Source organism: Arctopsyche grandis, chromosome 5 (genome assembly GCF_051622035.1).
Source record: "Arctopsyche grandis isolate Sample6627 chromosome 5, ASM5162203v2, whole genome shotgun sequence".
Lineage (NCBI taxonomy): Eukaryota > Metazoa > Arthropoda > Insecta > Trichoptera > Hydropsychidae > Arctopsyche > Arctopsyche grandis.
Genome location: NC_135359.1, coordinates 1,628,715 through 1,649,295, shown reverse-complemented (window position 1 = coordinate 1,649,295; position 20,581 = coordinate 1,628,715).

Genomic DNA, 20,581 nt, shown 5'->3' with positions numbered 1-20,581 from the left:
TTTTTTATTCATATTGCGAATTTTAGCTGTTACGCAGTGTCACCTGTTTCCGGTCGGCTTATTACATACCTACAGACCGATCGCAATTCAAGTTGACGTGCGCGTGCGCGCATGCGAATTTTCACCTGTACTTTGCCTGTGCAAAACGTATTTAATTATTATATTGAGGATTATGATCGTCGGTTGGATTGTAATTAGTATTCCCCTATCATAAGATTCAACTTTAAAAGGCGTTTGATTGATGACGAGTGGGTAATTTGGTTGCAGGTGTAGGAGAGTCGTACTTGCGGTCGACTAGTAAAGAACTACTCAAAAAGTTCATCGCATGAAATGAGTGAACCATGAAGAAGCTTGTTTGTTTAAAAGTTGACAAACAGCATGTTTTAAAGAAGAAGGTTTTGTATTGTAAGAAGAATCTAGGAATGCAAACACTAACAGCTTGTACACGATTGAATTTACAAGCATTCATTCTAACAAATCATGCTGTTGTAAAACGGTATTGCGAAGTGATTACCTTTTAAATTTGCAGTATTTCAGAACCTTTAAAAGAGTATAAAGATTGCCTAAACACAATCTGCTATAGATCGTCATGTATTAGATGTATTATGAGCATTTATAAGAATTGTAAATAGGTTTTTCAGCTCTTTTTCCTATTATGCTGTACATTAGATATATAATACTATGATTACTAACAAAATAAAATTAAAATTGTAAAATAGAAAATGATCAGTAGATCAGTAGCTATTAAAATAGATATAAGTTGAATTGTGAATATAATTTAGTAATAATAAGAAGCATTTAAAAATCAAAATCAAAAAGTGTGTAAAACTCACATTAAGTATAGTTTGTTATCTATAGATTTACATTAAATCAAAATTAGATATACGTATGTATTTTGATTTAAAAAATACCCTTTGAATTGGAAAACTATTCATCCTTGATATATTTTGTTTTTGAACACGTATTTAAATCATAAGTAGCATATTTAAAAGAAATATTTATTCACAAATTATGAAAAACAATTCCAATTCCAACATAAGATTAAGAATAGCTGACTTTGAATTCTGTTTTTGTGTGTCCCATATTCAATTCTAAGCAGCTCAACCGATCGGTACTAAATTTTGGACACTTACTTTAAATGATCCTTGGGATATCACTGTCTATATAGCATTAAATATCCGGATATCTTCCCCTTCACATCCCCAAATCACATCCGAACGAAGCCGAAAACCTCAACAACTATATATGTACATATAATATGATAAAATTCAACCAAATTTAAAAGTTTTTAAATTTAAAGTATAACATATCTGTGTACTATACTGCATCATTTTATTTGGCATCAAAATGATATAGTAAAAATGTGGATATTTAGATAAAAAGAATCAGAAAGCCTTTAAGACAATGCTTTTTAGGTGAGTTGAATTCTTATAAATTTATATACGATTAATGACTTTCCAGTACCCAACTACCACGAGCATGCTGCAGTTGTGTTTTGAGTTATTTGCGTGAGTCCATTCCTATATATAGAGGTAGGGCCTCGTGTGAAACGGTCTCTTGAATAATAATAAAGGGGACAGCTGAACTGTTAAGCGCAAGGTGTAAACGTACACCGCTAATAAAAGGCTTTTGCTGAAACGCAATAGCCCGCATTGCCACTTTACCCACCCAGCAGCCAAATGAAGTCATCTGCACTGGAAAATACTAAATATAGTACGAATGCCACTGCAAAACTTAACAGGGTAACCCAAAATCTCTGCAATCGTGTGACAACCCTCATTGGTTACCTTCAGTCTCGTAACGTTACATTGGAGTGTCCGATTTGAATGATATCCATGCCTGAATGAGTACAAAAGATAGGGACGAAAGCTCGCAGAATAATACCTGTGAATAAACAAGATTTGTTTATTTTATCCAGTAGGCAGGCAGTCGTAGAAAATTTCGCTCGTAAAATAAGCGTTTCGGTTAGAGGCATAATTTAATGGTATGTGCTATCAATTTATAAATGGTAGCAGATGTTCGCAGAATCGTCAACGTAGTCCTTGAATTAGACAAGTCAAAGTTTTCCTAAATTTGCATCTAAAGATATGTAGATAGAATAGATGCCGCATAATGTTTTCCGTGTATCATCTAGTGAAATTCAATTGGATTGTTGGGCTGTTTAATGTGTTAAATCATTAAAAAAAATAATGTGCATATTTATATCGACATTTTAACAGGAAAAGTGACTAAATTATAAGATTGCAAAAAAACAGATATCTATGCATATGTATGTACATAATATTAGTTCGTTGAAATTTGTATTGACAGGTGCTTATGTACATTCGCATTGGATCGCAGTATATTTAAATCTACGATTCGGCTAAATTGAATAAGTAAAGAATGCACTTTTGTTCATATTTTCATATTCTATCACAGCATACCGAACTGTTTTTATAACTATTGAAATATAGATGTATTGAATCACACTTTAAAATTCAGTCACCCCCTCCCCTTCTGTTATGTATTTTAAATGTTGCATTAATCGATTGTGTCTTGGACTTAACACCATTATGCTCTGTCATTCATTTTCTTTTCTTGGATACAGCGGAAAAACCAACAGGGAAATGATCTTCTTAAGACATCTTCTTAAGCGAATGCAAAGGGATTGCTATGGTGTTTATAATCATGTTTTGAAAATATGCAAAGGGCACGTGCGGCTGATGCATTCATTTGTTGCACCGTTCGTTGAGTGATTTGCCTTGCTTCATTATGCACACGAGGAAAGCTGGAACGTCGAAAGTTGAACATCCGCTGCAGCTGCTGTTGCACTCGCGAAAATTGCATTGTCGAAGAAAGCTTGCCGAGAGCTTTCCGGCGATCGTATCGCACCGAGATTTTTTACGAGCATTTTTGTTGGCGCCAAATTAGACGCGGATTTTAACGACGCTTTGTATTATATCTCCTCTCTTCTTCACGCTGATGCTTTTGAATTTTACAGAAAGTTTTCCTCTATAACAATCAAATCAACAATTCAAATTAATTAATTAAAATTAAGTTGAGTTTTAGATATGTTGAAAAATAATTCCATAATGGTCATAATGCCATAGTAGTTCTTCCATAATCGATGTAAAGATTGCACATGTCCATTGGGCAAATACACTATGTACGTATACTCAGTATAGTATACTGTATCATATTATTCCGGAGTGTTGAAGATTGTTTATAAATCATTGAATCATGTATACCCCCGGCCAAAACTTCCCTGAACATCAACCCCCCGTGCAAATATCCCCCGCCATGGATAAAAATTGTTTAAAAATAGTAATAAATAATTAATAATTAATAATAAAGTATAGTAATAAATAAGAATAAATTGAGTGTGGTAGAGCATATTGAATTTCAATTTATATACAATATTTAATTTCGATTTATTATAGTAAACAGAATACGGGTCTAGGTGACGAGACAGAATGTTAAATTACAGAAAACACAAATATCGGAAGGCAAAGATCGAAAATCAAAAGATATTAAGTCGAAAGATCAAAAAAAAAAATGGTGCATGGTAAACGGTACATACTCACGTACATACTCACTTAATTTGCGCGAGCAGGATACAACAGGAACAAGAGGAACATGCTTTTCCTCCCGTATTCTGCGCGCGCACATTAATACGGGAGGAAAAGACTGTTCCTCTTGTTCCTGTTGTATCCTGCTCGCGAAAATTAAGTGATTATGTACCGTTTACCATGCACCATTTTTTTATATCTTTCGATTTAAGATCTTTCGATTTTCGATCTTTGCTTTCCGATATTTGCGTTTTCTGTAATTTAACATTCTGTCTCATCACGGAGACCTACAGAATACATATCAATTTAAAAGAATTTAAGTCACCAATTAGCGTTTGCGTTCTGTGGTATTGAAAGTAAATTTTAATAAAAGTGTATATTATTATTAATATATTTTAAATATTTTTAGACTATCCATGATATAATTTGTAAAATCGATAAAAAGAAAAGAAAAAGAGATTAAAATTGATTTTGGAGTTTTGTATATTTTAAATTATTATTATTGATTACTGAATTTGTATTATTGATTATTGATTATCTATAAAGAATCTGATATACATATGTATTATTAGTATTTGTATTTTTCTGGCTGAAATAAATTAGCATTGATGATGACTTTTTATTAAAGATACTGTCAATTTTTATAAAATATTTTTATCCTTGACGGGGGAGAGGGGTTATTTGCACGGGGGGTTGATGTACAGGGGTTTTTTGACCGGGGGTATATGTCCAGGGGGTAAGTGTCCTAGAACCATTATACATAGATATAATATAAATTAAGAAGCATCTTAAATTTCACTAGTAAATTTAAAAATCTAATTGCCTTGTTGAACTTGTAATATTTAGGCAGATGTTCCATTTGCGCTGTGTACAAACGAGTCTTGTTTGCATCTCGTCAAACCAAACCAAACCAAAGCAATCAGGTGAGTTTCTCGTATAGAGAGAAGCAGGTGATTATTCCGAATTGATTTGAATTTAAATTTCGCCCCTCATTTTCAGGCGACTAGCTCGTGCCCGGCAGGATTTCGCCAGGATCCTTATCAGATTTAGACGAAATTAATTAGTGCCAGTTTTGGCATTAATTTCAAGGCGACGAGGCTATTCTAGATAATTTTTCATCTCGCTGAATCAATTTACCCGCCGAGATCTTACCAAAAGTGGTAATTAAAATGGCAAAAAGGAACATTAATGAAGTCTCTTGTTGATTTTTTTTTATATAATTTTATTCATTCAAGGTGGATCTAAAGGAAACGCTAAATATGGGGCACTAGGATGAAAGGAGTTTTAGGATAACCGGTATGGGTCAACACACACTTAATTGATTCTAACCATACAAGTATGCAAAACCGGGTATATAAATTGAATATTTATATAAATTATACGTCGCACATAAAAACAACGACGATTTTTTTGATCCTGCTAATCCTTAAACCTACTTACTATCTAATCAATACACCTGGTATTTTGTAGATTTTCAAATAGAATTATAACCAAATTCGTTGTACTTTCGATTCAAACACAAGCTGTAATTTCACCTTAAAACAAACATCAAGCCACCAACGAACGAACGTGACTCGTTCTATGCATTATAAGAATAAACTAGGATTTTTCCCACAGACTACAAAAAATAATAAAAAGGGTCAAATAACACACATTATCCGAAGACAAACCATAGTGATCCAAATGATTTGATTAGGGATAGAGTCACGTATCTTACTTACAAATGGTTTCTCGTTCACAAAACGATGCGATAACTCAGAAAATCGGCGCCGTATAAAAACTAGTCCAATTTTAATTAAAATTGACATTTCGTTTCGATAGCAAAATAACGACCGTATCTTTAGGTTTTTATAAATGCAAACATTCGTAAGAGCCTGTATATGTATGTAGCAATGAGTCGTTATTTATTTATGCAGGATATCAAATATGTAGTACACCTGTAATTATGAAGATTTTAAGTTATCGACCCCGCGACAAAATACGCTTAACAATCTAAATAAAAAAGAAAATTATCATAAAAAAACTATATGTATTTTTTACGACTTTTTTAAAATTTCAAATCGATTCAATTCACACCTGAATTCGTAGTGTGTCAACTGTCAAATCCTATTTAGATAACACTAGATTGACAAGTTCGTTACGATGTTGACCTTTCGCAAGCGGCGATTTTTGATTTAAATTTCAAGCATACTTAATTTGAGTATGTAAATAAAACTCAAAAATTGTATATTATAAATAATTGATAAAACCGTTCCATTATATGTATAGAGCCTTATCGTATTTAAATGACATTGAAAATACTTGAATAAATAAACTATTTAGATTTAAATATCGTTATTGTGAATTAGCTTAACTGCCTTTCTGTTTGGTCGTAAAATTTCAAGATATTATTACATCGTATATCATTTGTTATAAATAAATATGTAAGTCTATAAAACATTGTTGCTCGTAACCGATTATTATTTTATACACAAGTGTAGCGAGGAATCTGCATACCGAGGCACCTGTCGCGAAACACTCTCATTACTGTCAATAGTTCAAGTTTTTTACGGCCCAGCACTTAGAATATAAATAAATTTCAGAAAAGTATCATTGAAAGTACATATGTATGTATGTCCATACATTTAAGATTTCAAAACTTTTTCTCACAAATTCACAACCTAATTTTAGTACCTACTCATTAAAAGAATTGGCGTCAAAGATCTTTTAAACTTTTTAACACAGTCAAATGCTACATAGGTATATGTACATGTGTTTATATATACTCAATTATATATGTAATGAAGCTTATATGTAGTGGAATCTTCGTATGTGATTAAATTTATTTTTTCCTTATCTTATAGACATTGTATAGACCAGCCTACTTCATGTAAGACGCTGATTGGATCAGCACATTAATTTGTATATAAATCTCAAAGGTGCGATTATGGTTGTCGCGACCGTGTGCAAACAACTTGAACGTATGAATAATTGCGAAAATATTCAAATTTCGAACGTGTCGATTAATTTGAATTGCAATTAAACTTCGTCTCTCTGTTTATAAAATGAATGCACGCCATTTCTACCACGAGGCATGCGTGTGCTATTGGCGTTGTTTATTTAATTTTTATTAATGGCATTATCATCATCGTCTTCCCCTTCAAAACTAGTATATTCTAAACTAAATGATTCCTCGATTTTTCTTACTTTATCCATCCAACGTGTTCGTGATGTATGTACATTCCTACTTGATTATTTTGGGTACTACTCCAGTGACCCCTCGTCTATCATCCATACAACTTTCCACTAAATATTCTATTTATATTTAATAACACTGTTCGACACGAAAAATGGTTCAGAGACGAGATATGACTTTTCTTATAGATATATGCCCAGTGAACACGACAATAAAAAATGTTGATTGGCTCGAGATTCGGAGATATATGTGTTTTTTAAATCGCGATTTTTCTATATCTTGGTGTTGTTCGGTCGATGTCTCAAAATCTGTCAATTTCCTGTTCAAAATGAATATTGGAATCTATAGTCGAGTATTTTATCTTCCATTTATATTACTTTTCAGCTTTCAAATCTCTCTAAGTAGTCGTCCAGTTCAAATCAAAAGTCAAAAGAACGTATTTTCACTTGGGATTTTTTCTTACTGTTAATACTATTTTATATTGAGTTTTTTCTGTTGAAGCATGTTTATTATTTTCTATTTAACATATTCTTCCACATAACGTATATGTGACAATTTGTTACAAAATCACTTGATGTCGGGAGACAGGTTGATGTTGTCTATCCGGATTTCAGGAAAGCTTTGATCACCAGATTTTGCCTGTAAAATTGAGCTATTATCTGATATTTTTTGAGCCTTATATAATCCTATTTTGTGAGACAATATGTTTCATATTGCTGTTAGACTTCCTACTCATTCTGGTGTTATTCAAGGTTCTTATATACATAGGTCCCCTGCTCTTCATTATATTTATAAATGATATCCTTAAGATTATTTAGCACTCTGAACTCCTATTGCTTGCTGACGATACAAACTATGCTTCCTTCGACATTCTTCTGGATACCATTTGAGTATTTTCTACATATTAATATGCAACTAAAATATTCCAAATGAATCTCTTCACTGGTTCTGGTAAATTAAATTTGGTTCATACCTTCATTAGGTACTTAAATACCTTATTTACCTCTCACAGTGATCCCTAGATTTTTCATTTCCATACTAAATATTATGCAAAATAATAGCCAGAGTCTATGCAAAACGTTTTGATCGCAAACTTTTTTAACTAAAGAAAAACTAACAACCATTTCCCGAAATGTTTTCCATCCTATCTTCATTCGTTTTTAAATCTAACCTTAATATATAAAACCATTAGCATCTTAATACAAAATAAGCCATTAGAAGCCAGTACGTTATTATTAACATGATATAAATTGCCCACAGCCTATAATTGCACACGTTTCTGTACAAAACCATCCAACCGGAATCGATTAAGCTACTTCCTCGAAAGCTGACAATACTGATATTGTGCGGTGGTGTAATGATTTTAATTTACAACAGTAATGGTTTTCGACCCTGTCACTATAGAAATTAGTCAATTTTGTCACCTGTGCGACGATTAGTCACACAATCGACTTTGTGGTTTGCGGAAAGTGGCACGATGGGAACTGGCGACCCCTAACACCTAATGACAGGATACGATAGCCATTTTTGTCCATAAAAGTATTGTTGTTTCGATGTGTTTTTCATACAAAAACGTGCGATCGATCGTTGCCAGTTCAAAGCAATGCGTCTCAATGGACGACTATCTCGTGGGAAAGTCGCCGGTGTATGTAGTATTGAATGAAACTTTTTTTTCACTCTATTTTTGTATACAAGTATTACAAACAAACATTCAACCCCCGTAAACCTGCTTTTGTTACAGTTCAACCCTTTCCGGATACGATTTATGATCAAACGTACATACATATACATATGTAGATTTATATACAGTAATTACTTAATTAATTAATAATAAATAAATATTCCGTTACATTACATCATATTTTATATGACAAAAATTTTAATTAATGTTTAACCTTTTGTATCATAACACACACGATTTACACTGTGTAAAGTCTTCAATTTACATACATACGTCTGTTTGTTAATTAAATTTTTCAGTTTCGAAATTCACTCTCGTTTAGTTCAATTTAAAGACAAGTCGAATGATGAATGTTTCGATTAACCCCAATATATTCGAAATCAAACTCGAGGCTTCTGGTTTTGTCTCAGCGTTGAGTAACTTCATCTGCATCATATTCTTTCACCGTCGATTTACAACTGCATTATTTAAATAAACAATCTTCAATACTACCAAATCCTAGTGCACGTAAAGAGAGCTCTTTTCGTTATATTCATACATACGAAACACGTGTCGTTCAATTACGATAATTATAGGCGATTTCTCACTATGCCTGTTATATTGAAAACCTTTGATTGCTGACTGATGTATTTTCAGTAATAACGTTCGAGTATTTTTTTTAAGTATAAGTGGACGAAAATGTCCTCCACTTGTAGGTGAACCGCCTGATCAAAGCTCCGCATAACAAAAATCGCTTATTAAATTTCATACGAGTGCATGCTAATTTCCGACGATTTTATAAATATGAAAATAAACTCAACCCGTTTGCGACCTCGATCGACAAGAATTCATCAATGAGTACAAATAAAAAATAATAGAATAAAATTACACGCGAACGTGTTAATATGTTTTTGGTCGAAAATATTCACTCGGGCCTTTCGATGGGAATATACATATGTATGTATGTATGTGTAGACATATGTATGTAGGTACTCTGCAAAGACAACTTTAGTGTGTGAACTTCGGCAAATAAGATCTTTGAATTCTTTTGTTCTTCGTATCAGATATCGGCGTCTTTTGGGACGAACTGCTTTTTGGTCGGGTCGTTCGTCTTATCGAGACCACATTTGCATACTTTTGTTTGATAAAATCTTATTTATTTTATATTCCCTCCCCTGCAACCCCCTCTTTTTGGGGGTCTGACCTCTTGCTGGAACTACAGAAGATGAGATGAAAATCTCTGCAAGGGTATTTATACAAAAAAAGTTACTTTCATATGTATATACGAGTACATATGTATATACGAGTACATATGTATATACGAGAACATATGTACATACATACAAATTATATAAAATTATTTTTTAAGTTCATCTTCATACATATACATAAATAACTAGTGATAGACCCGATGAAAATTTCATCGAATGTATTAGAAGTAAAATCAACCTACCTACCTACCTACATATAAACAATACAAAATAGCAATAGAGAAATTAATTTATTAATAGAATTAATTTTAATTCAACCAATAATTTTATTAATTTATTAATTTATCAATTGAATTAATTGCTCGAGGCACTATTTTCCAAGAGGAAATATTGATAGCAAACAATATATATACAGGTTTTTTCTTGATTCTACGAACCAAAACTTACATACATACATACAAAGTCTCTTTCGAAATTATATATTAGATTAGATTAAATATTAAATATTACATGTATTGTACAAGATTTTGAGTGATTTTTACACAGTATCGATCCCAAATCATTTTTCAATGAAACTTTTTACTGTTTAATAAAATGCCAATCGTTATTTTAGACACTCTTTTCAAAGCATTCTCTTTTTAATTTTATTTTTTAGTGTTTTTAATCTAATTTATGAAGGTCTGAGAAAATAAAAATTTGATCAAATGCAAAAAAATCAGTAATTGCTTCAGTCAACTTTCATCAATTTTGTACAAAAATATTTTTAATACATGTTTTGGAGCATTTTTAAGGCATTGATTCGTTTCAAAAAATTTTTTCATGGAATGCTTTATATTGAAATTTTTACAACCATTACGGAATACAGCACGTTATTACAGTATAGTTATTTTTTTAGTGTAAATAAAATAAGATACTTAAATAACATTAATAAATCAAATTATATTCAATAACATTTATCTATAATTAGATCGCCAGTTGAATTATAGTACATTAGCTACATTTAAGCACATAAGCACGTAGCCATTTTCCATCTGGTCCATCTGGAGTGAAAAGTTAACTGAAAAAACAGCCTGCAGTGCGAAATATATGCGTTAACATTAATTTATTCGTTTATCTGATATCGCATTTATAAAAGAGCATTTGCGCCCGATCGCGAGACCGCGTAAATTTTCACCTGCCCTTTCGGATTCTTAACTCAAGATATACACATATATATGTTTTTTTGTGTTTTAAAAGCGGCAAAGAAAGAGTTATTACTCGAAGAATTAACGCAAAAGGTCTCCTCTCTGCTTCTTCTCAACGGTTGTAATTTATACGCATTTTTTCTCCCCCATCGGAGGGCTTTTTGATGTGAGCGTTACTTATCGAAGTTCAACTTCGAACACACTTTAACCCAATTTAACTCAACGCGTAACGAATAGATTGAATCTGAAAGTAAAAAAATGTACGTCGAGCCTTGTGACGTTGAATGAGCCATTAATAAAGCGATCACGAACTGATTTTAATTACATTAAACGAACCTATATAGCCTATATAGCCCACAACACGGCAGTGGAACTTTGGACTAATGAATTGAAGTTTCTCAGATCAATCGCATATAAAAAATTGCTAATGATTTAATCAATAATTATATTCTTGCATGTCAGTTTGTGAATATTAAACTAACGATGTACATGTGCAAGAACCAATAAAATGCAATCACTAACCAGACTTGAAATACACATATCCAATTGAAAAAAAGCATGCTTTCTAGATAGTATTAGAATTTTAGAGCCTTTCAGATTATATTTGGATAATACATATGTATTAGAATATATGTACTTCTACTATTATATTGGAATTCAACAGAACGAGTAACTGTTTACAAACACAGGTAGGTTTATAAGATTTTCCGTCATTACATCAACCTTCGAAATCCAGTTGAGAATACCAAAAGTTTGATACATTACAGTCTAGGATTTATTTCATTCCACGTGACAAGATGCTGTACGCAATCCTTCGTGGTCTCGGTGCATCATTACATTATAATTAATTTGGCGTTCGAGCTTAATTGGTATGGCCCACTTCTGTCTTCTCCCAGCTATAACAATTTATTATTGAAATTAACCTGTCATACCATTTTTATACGCATGATTAACAGTAGTTTTCTGCACGCGTCAACCTCCCCGACGAATACCGCTACTCTCGGCAGCTGAACCCGGCAATAAGTGCACTTAAAATGTGTAAAAACCAATGAAAAAAAAATTAATACCACTTCCACCAACCCCAGTGGTCTCCCGAACTCGCCTCGTGATGAATTGATTCTGCAATTAACTTGCGTAATTAAACGCAGTGTCCAGTTTTGCACCGCGAACGCGTCCATATTGTATATGAGGAAATATATTCACGGATACAAACACTATAATCAACATTATTTTCCACACGTTTCGTTGATGATTTTTATTTTCATCGAATCATTTTTATCTTCATTTCTGATTTTCTGGGTCAGATCTTCTAATAAATTTGTGATTCGTATGGTGAGTCGATATTCCAGCGGTTCCTGAAAAATATTAATAATGTCCGAAAACCACCCACCGATCTTTGATTATTTTCATCTCTATTGCCAAACATTTGACGCGACATAGACCATCTTATTACACCAATTTCATCTCATTAGACGCGATGATTTTATATAGCTATTTGTTTATGTCGAATTTATTCAATTACAAATGGAAATAATGAGTTATAAGAATGGAAAGAGGTAAATTAGTGGTTGAATAAAATAGCATGTTTCTTAAATAATTATTTAAAATGAAAATTAACTGCATTTTGACAGATTGCTTTAAATAGATTGACGGTATAAATATTCGAGAGCTTTATTATATTGGATAGAGTAAAGAGATTGAAATGGAAATGGACGGGTCATGTGACTAGAAGAATGGACGAAAAGTGGACAAAATAAGTGCTTGAATGGTACCCGAGAGAATGCACAAGGGTAAAAGGAAGACCGCAGGGAAGATGGATAGACGAAATTAGGAAAATGTGAGGGGGTGAGATGGATGAGAGTTGCGTAAAACAGAGATGAGTGGAAGCGTGTTGGAGAGGTCTTCATCCAGCAGTGGATGGTGAATTGCTGTAGATGATGATGATGATGTGGATCTATCAGTGTTATTAATTTTCAAAAATAGACAACAGATTTGCTTAAAATACATATTTAAAAATATTGAAATATGTATGTTCAAGCCTAATAAGAAAAAAATGAGAGCGGGGAGTTGGGGACCTATTAAATTACATCAAATTATAATATAAGGGTACTATTTATGGGAAAAAGGCTGCCAAGGGGTACGCGAGTCAAATAAGGTTAAGATCCGCCGCAATATTCTATCAAAATTTAAGCTTATCAATCAAATGTTGACGTAAGTCATATCATACATGTGTTTACTTGAGTCTTTATATTATAAATGAATATGTAATAGTTAACAAGTGTTTTGAATGGTTTTTGACATTATTTTGAGTTCAAAGATTGAATCAAAAATCAATTATTTCATTGAATAAGAATAAGAACTCAATTTTTGTATCGTTTGATAGCAGCAGAATTGTGTTTGTCTATTTTGAATAAATTTTAATGGTTCGAAATGTCAGCTTTTAATAATATCACCCACGAAAACATCCTGCGGGTGTACTAAATTACATAATGAAAGGATTCGTTCTTATTATTTATTATATAACGAGGTCCTGGTATTGCGAGGTCGTTAGTCTCGACGATAAAAAAAACCGGCATTGCAACCGGAAATAGCCAAATTTTTCAACATTCTTCAAAGACATATCTATTACGAAATCTAGATACATTACATAATTAATATATCTTTATTTTTACCGCTTTTCTAACTATAATTTCGTTTGTGTTTAATTTGAAATAAATATTATTTATCTGGTAATTTATTTTTTTTCGTCAAAAACTTAAACGACCAGTCGTTTATTTTGATTCCTATCATTTGGTTAATTTATTCGAAAACCACCAACGATCTGAGCGTAGTATAAATAAATTTACTTAGTTTTTTCCTGACAAAAATGGGGTCGAGTTTCGGTTAATGGTCGAGATTAGATTAAACGCATCCCTTATTATTTATTAATTTCGAAAAGTGAGCTTTGAATTTTTCCGTCCACGTTATATTTATAATACTTGGATATTTTCGTCACGTGTGTAGGATAGAATTTTGCAACGCATTTATGTACGGCTCAATGTTGATGGTCGCTGATAAATAAATCAATTATATAGATATGGTAATTTCGTCCTTAATAAATTCAACATCAGCTCTCGGTTTACTTAGAAACTTAAAAAATAGTCTCGTTGTAATAAAATAAGAAGATATAAGGTGAACGATACCGCGTGAGGTGATTTCAAAAGTGAAACGACGCGTGCTTACAGGAATATTAAAATGTAAGGATAGTGATGACGATGTAACCATGAAAATTATAAAATTTTATTTTTTCATATAACAGATTCTAAAATGGCTTTAATTCTTAATGAAAACTTGATAAAAAAGGTTGGGTCTGAAACTCTGAAATTAATATAAATCCTCCAATTTTTGAAAGCGACAATTTAAAATAAATAGATCTACCGTTGCAAATAAGCAGCACCCTTAAACAAGTGATCTATAAAATTTTATGGCCTGTAAACAAGAGAGATCGAGGAAATAACATATGAATCCAAATGACCGTCTCTTAAATCAAATAGCAGCCAAGACAGGAAACGCTAGGTCTATCAATCATCTGGATATGATGGAACACATGTAGATTTATAGTAGTCTGACATTAGAAACTAGATTAGATATGGTAGATATTCCTCGGTAGCAAGAAGCGGGGGGAAGGGAGCATATATGTATGTATGTACATATGTAAAAGGTATCAACAAAAGAAGCATTAACTTTTAAATAAACATATTTCAAAATTTCCCAAACAATTCACTAGGCTTCAGCTTGATCGCTAAAATCATTGTTTTACTCCCCACTTCTTAGAACAAATATCAAATTTTTTGTATAAACATAGATAACCCAGGAAGCTCTCAACAACTTTTATTTTCAAAACAATGTCGGAAAACTGGAAGAAATAGCCATCGTCTGAAAAGACCTCTTCCACCATACAAATGCTTTGAACAAAGTGGTCACGGCTTCAAATCCCACTGGTTTCTGCTGGCTAGACCTTGGATTTGTGACTCCAGGTCGATCGATTCCTATCAGAGTTTGCTAATTTATCTGATTTTAATTGAAACCGTTCCAACAAATTGGGAACCTTACCCATTTTCTCGCAAACCTCGAGTTTTCAGCAATCTCGGATTTCATGCTTCACCTGTATGGAATAACGCCTCTAATACTAACCTTTCCAAGCTCCAAGTAATAAAAAATAAATCCCTAAAAATAATTTATAATACACCCATATATACTAACTTGAAAAAACTGCATGCCATATATAATATTCCGTTAGTTACAGACATTACTAACTAACTAACCAGTAGATTCTATGACAGAATCACTAATAACCATACTAACACACTTGTGAATGGTCTCAGTGATTACAACAAAATGTCTTTACCCTTCAGGTATAAACACAGATTACCTAAACACAATCTGCTTTAGGTCATCGACTTTAGAGAGTCTTTAATTAATATTATGTATTAGATGTATTATGAGCATTTATAAGATTTGTAAATAGGTTTTTGAGCTCTTTTTCCTATTATGCTGTATATTAACATTAGAATAATATAATACTATGATTACTAACCAAATTAAATTAAATTGTAAAATAGAAAATGATCAGTAGATCAGTAGCTATTAAAATAGATATAAGATATATTGTGAAGATAATTTCGTAATAATAAAAAGCATTTAAAAATAAAAATAAAATATTATTTAAAAACTAAGCATTTTTTTTATTGAATGTTCCCTTGATATGACGTAAGTTTAACCACGAAGTCCATCGTGAGAAATCCAAAATTCGCATTCATCGCTCAGGCCTAGCGTACGTTTGGACACGAACCTTCAAGAGCCGATTGAACTTTCCGTTAAGAAATATTATTAAGTTTGTATTTCTAACTTTAAATGGGGAGTGTGGGCTATCATCATCAGTATCAACGGTGAGTTGGTGGGGCACTGGTAGGGGTCGCGTGCCGCGCAGGTGCACCGCGACTCTCCACCTGTCTGGCGCGCGACACCTGTACCGGCCGCCGCGCACTTTTGAGGTCAAAACACTTGTTTCAGAAGACCCGATTAATTATGAATTATCAGCCTCCGTCGTTGCATCACAACACGCCCATATTGGTAATTGTCCCGAGGACCAGGCATGCCCTTAAACGGACGAGCCGAGCTGGTTCTGTCCCGAGCTGGTTCCCTCTTCCATGCCTCCAAAGCCGCTTCCACTTAATTGAGTGGTTCGGCATTCGACGATGATGCGAAAATGTCAATCATATTATTGATTAATCATGCGGCAATCAAGTCGCCGCGACTCCTCTTCAAATTTTCGATTCCGCGAAGTTTCAATTCAATATTCACCTTACTCTTATTCCAGTTTTTCTTATTCAAAAATTTCTTTGTGCTATACAACATACAAAGATGTTTGTCTTTAAAACGATATTGATTACTATTTTTAATAAACATGTAGATTCATATTTCTCGTGTTTCATATTCATATTTATTATATCTCGCAAATTCGAGCTTATAGGCATATCGAATTTGCTGATATTATACAATTGTACCCACTCTATGATACTGTATAATTGTTTGTAATTGGCCAGGAAAGTAAATTGGGGTTTACCTGTTAGACTTTCATAATATATATGTATATATATGCATAAAATAAAATATGACTATCCGAATGAGCTATAATTGTGATCGAAAATTAGACGAAATGTACGTTAATGTTTGTACTAAGATAGAGTTTATATGGATTAGATCCTTACGGGCATGAATATATGTATAAAATTATTGTAGGCTAAATAGCAAGGTATCACGACGAAACGTCCCCGGAAGAAATGCCGAACGATACAAAGTCCCCGACAAAATGATAACGCGAAATTATGTCTACGGACAAAACGATAACGCGACATAATATATACAGACAAAATGATAACGCGACATAATGTCTACGGACAAAACGATAACGCGACATAATGTCTACGGACAAAACGATGACGTGACACAATGTCTACGGACAAAATGATAAGGTGACATAATGTCTACGGACAAAACGATAACGTGACATAATGTCTACGGACAAAATGATAAGGCGACATAATGTCTACGGACAAAATGATAACGCGACATAATGTCATCACTAGTCACCGGAGCCTGAGGGGCCGTGTATTGTTCAAAGGTTGTAAATGCATTGTTAAAGGTTTGCCGAACAATGGATAGCACTGTGACTATCCTACCTCTAGTCATCACACGTTTTATTGAATTCTTATACGTTTTTTTCGTTAAAGAAATCATTTATAAACATGTGAATATCATATTATGTCGCGTTATCATTTTATCTGTAGACATTATGTCGCGTTATCATTTTGTTGGGGACGTTGTATCGTTTGGCGTTATATCAGGAGACGTTGTATCGTTTGGCGGTATATCAGGGGACGTTTCGTCGTGGATCCAAATGGAAAATAGTATCCTAATACAATAGTCCCAAAAGTTTTAGTGTGACAAAATGCCGCATTTTGTCCGTAGACATTATGTCGCGTTATCGTTTAGTGGGTAGACATTATTTCGATTTATCAATTTGTCGCGGACGTTGTATCGTTCGGCATTTCGTCTGGGGACGTTTCGTCGTGGATTCAAATAGCAAATAGTATCCCAATGAAATAGTCCCAAAAATTTTAGTCTGACAAAACATTCAATTATTTTTTCGGGGCTATTTCAACAAGGCTGTTTTGTCCCGGGCTATTTTGTGACGGGCTTACTTGTCGGATATATTCACTCCTTTATCATATAATTCTATAATTTAAAAAAAATTTAAAGCATCTCGTTACAATTCATACATACATCGGAATGTTAATCGCCCCATACATTTGATTGTGTCAATTGTACGATAAATCCAACACGATCAAATTTGATCGAGCTCGCGCCACTACATACATCCTCTCATTAGAAACTGAGTGGGGATTAAAAAAGGATACACTCGAAAGTGAAATAATAAAAGTTTAATTTGGGGTGTGTTGCGGCAACCGAGCGGACAAAAAGGGTTGAAAAAATTCAATAGACCGTGAAATCTGACGAATAGCCCGGCGCCATTACGCAATTAATGTGGCACTCACCTAGTTTAACATCCCCTTCTATTATTATACACAAATTATCCTTTCCGGGAACCCAACCACTGATGTGTGCTCTATTTATAGGTCGTATCGATCAAAATCGATCTAAGAAAAAAACGCATACACAGTACGAGTTTTTGCGTGGAGTAAATCAAGTTCTTAACTTCAACGCTTTAATTATAGGAATTATTGTTCGGTTGTTAGATTGTACGTATGTATGTAGTATGTCGCCATTTTTTAAATATTTCGAGACACGCTTCCAGGGTCCAAATATTTATTTTGCATTCGATACGATGCCTGCGTATTTAATAATACCAAAACGATTGATATTTGGCAATTGTTGTTTTTGCCAGATCGTATCGCTCGTGCTTTGAAATCGCCCAGCTATAGATGGGAAATTAATCAAGTTATTAAAATTTGACCAATTATAAGATAACATTTATTGGTGCCAAATCTATATCGACATCTTTGTCTATTATATACGTGTGGTTTAATTATCTCGGACTAAATCTATTCCTCGTATGTACATATAATACATTTGCGAATCGATCACATTTTGTAGAATATCGTGTACTCAAGTGCTATAGGTAATAGTGATTTATGATATTTCAAATTAAATTAAATCGAACTAAATACCATTGTATTATATATACCTATACATATATTTAAACCAAACTTTTCAATTTATATTGAACAATATTATTTTTTATTTATTTTTAATTTATTTAATTATAATATTACATTTTTTGCTTCCATGTACACATATGATACATATACATTTGCGAATCGATCGCATTTTGTAGAATATCATATACTCAAATGCCATAATATTGATTAATGATATTTCAAATTAAATTAAATCGAACTAAATACCAATGTATTAAATTCAATCGAACTAAATACCGAACAAATATTATGTACATTGTATGTTTAAACATGTCTGTATGTGCTGGCCGAATTGCTTGGCAATACTCAGGTGTAAAAAACGTTCAAGTTGGAGTGCCATGAGATAGTATAATATGTACATATACCAAATTTGATAGTTCTGTATTGACGACTGTAGTTTTGCATAGAAGAAAACAATATTTGTATGTAGTATACATATTTGGACTATTTGTATTTGTTTTCCATATATGCATATATTACGACAATTGAAATTATACGAAACATTGCAAATAATTGTATCCTCTTCCTAATCACTTATCAAACAATCAGCAGATCAAACACTTAACGGCTCAAAAGCCAATATCACAAGAATTTAGAGCATCATAGTAATCCAGTTTGTATAGTAAAGTAACAGTAAGTATTCATCATCAATATAATCATCATTTACACTACAGGAAAAAGTGCTCTGCTATTCATATCTGAAATGAGCAACTTTTATCCATCTCATCTCATTTTTTTTAGTTTCATCCACTCATATCCTCTGTGACCTTTCTTGCATTTTTTTAAATCATCTAATTTTATTTTATTTTTACATAGATATATACCAGGAAGGCTTATAGAAAGACCCCAATGCGCCTTCCTGGACAATTAATTACAAACAATGCAGCATTTTATTATTACATAAATCACTGTATTTCCAGAAGCTGAAGAACACGAAATAACAATTAATTACATAATTAATCCATTGAGACATCTATGGATTTAAATTATACACACAATAAATACAGAAGATTTGTGACAACAGGAAAGATGATTTTTTTGCCAATTTTGAGGAACCGTTTCAACAATGATCAGATAAAATTGGCAAACTCTGATATAAGAAACGATCAATTTGGAGTCACAAATACCCCCAAATTTAACCAGCAGTATGGTGGATCGAACCCACTGATCCCTTGGTGCTAAACATACACGCTACCATTAAGCCATACTGCTGGCTAATTAAGCAATAATAGTAAGCAATTCGTCTAATTAGTAAGTATTGTTAGTATAATTAGTGCAATACGGATAAAATCTAATATCGTGTTTCGATACTAATACCTATGTACAAATGTAGAATCGTGCTCAGTGCATATTTTCCAACGATTAGAGATATGTATTCGAAACACATTCCAACAATTCCTCGTTGAAAGGGAAGGTTGTTTGAGAACCAGCTTCGAAATTTAGCCCGAGCCAAAATTAGACGACCGTTACATAATATTACACGAGTGAACATATCCATAAGAGCAGTCGAGACGAGCTTTTAAAAGCTTCCTGCGTCTGCGGGGGCGTCTTCAGCGGCCAGTCACGTAATTGGCGGCTCTTGCACTTACAAAAACTAACATCCACGCTTAGAAGCCTCTCATCATCAACGACCAAGGCAAATGCGTGGCCAATTATACCCGCAACGAGAGTGGCGGGTAGGTACCTCCACCTCATCCGGAATGCCGGTTAAACGGACGCCTCGGGCGGACACAATTTCGTCACCTCATAAAAATTTCATTAGAAGCTCTCGCAGTTTATATATAAATTACGCCCAATTTGGGTAAACGATCGTTTTCCCAAGACAAAGAAACCATTTTTCAAATTTTTAAATTAGCCATCGTCCGGCTTCGATGCCAACGGTACAGGGTACACTGTTTCAGATCATAAAGTGTTCATTCATGACGAACCAGCGGTTCTAGTACACCACTGGTCGCCACGCGAGCTATATTTGGGCGTAGTTCATTTTTACTAACCTCTTTTTAGTTCATTCCAGGATTATCATATTGGCCTATTTTTACTTTA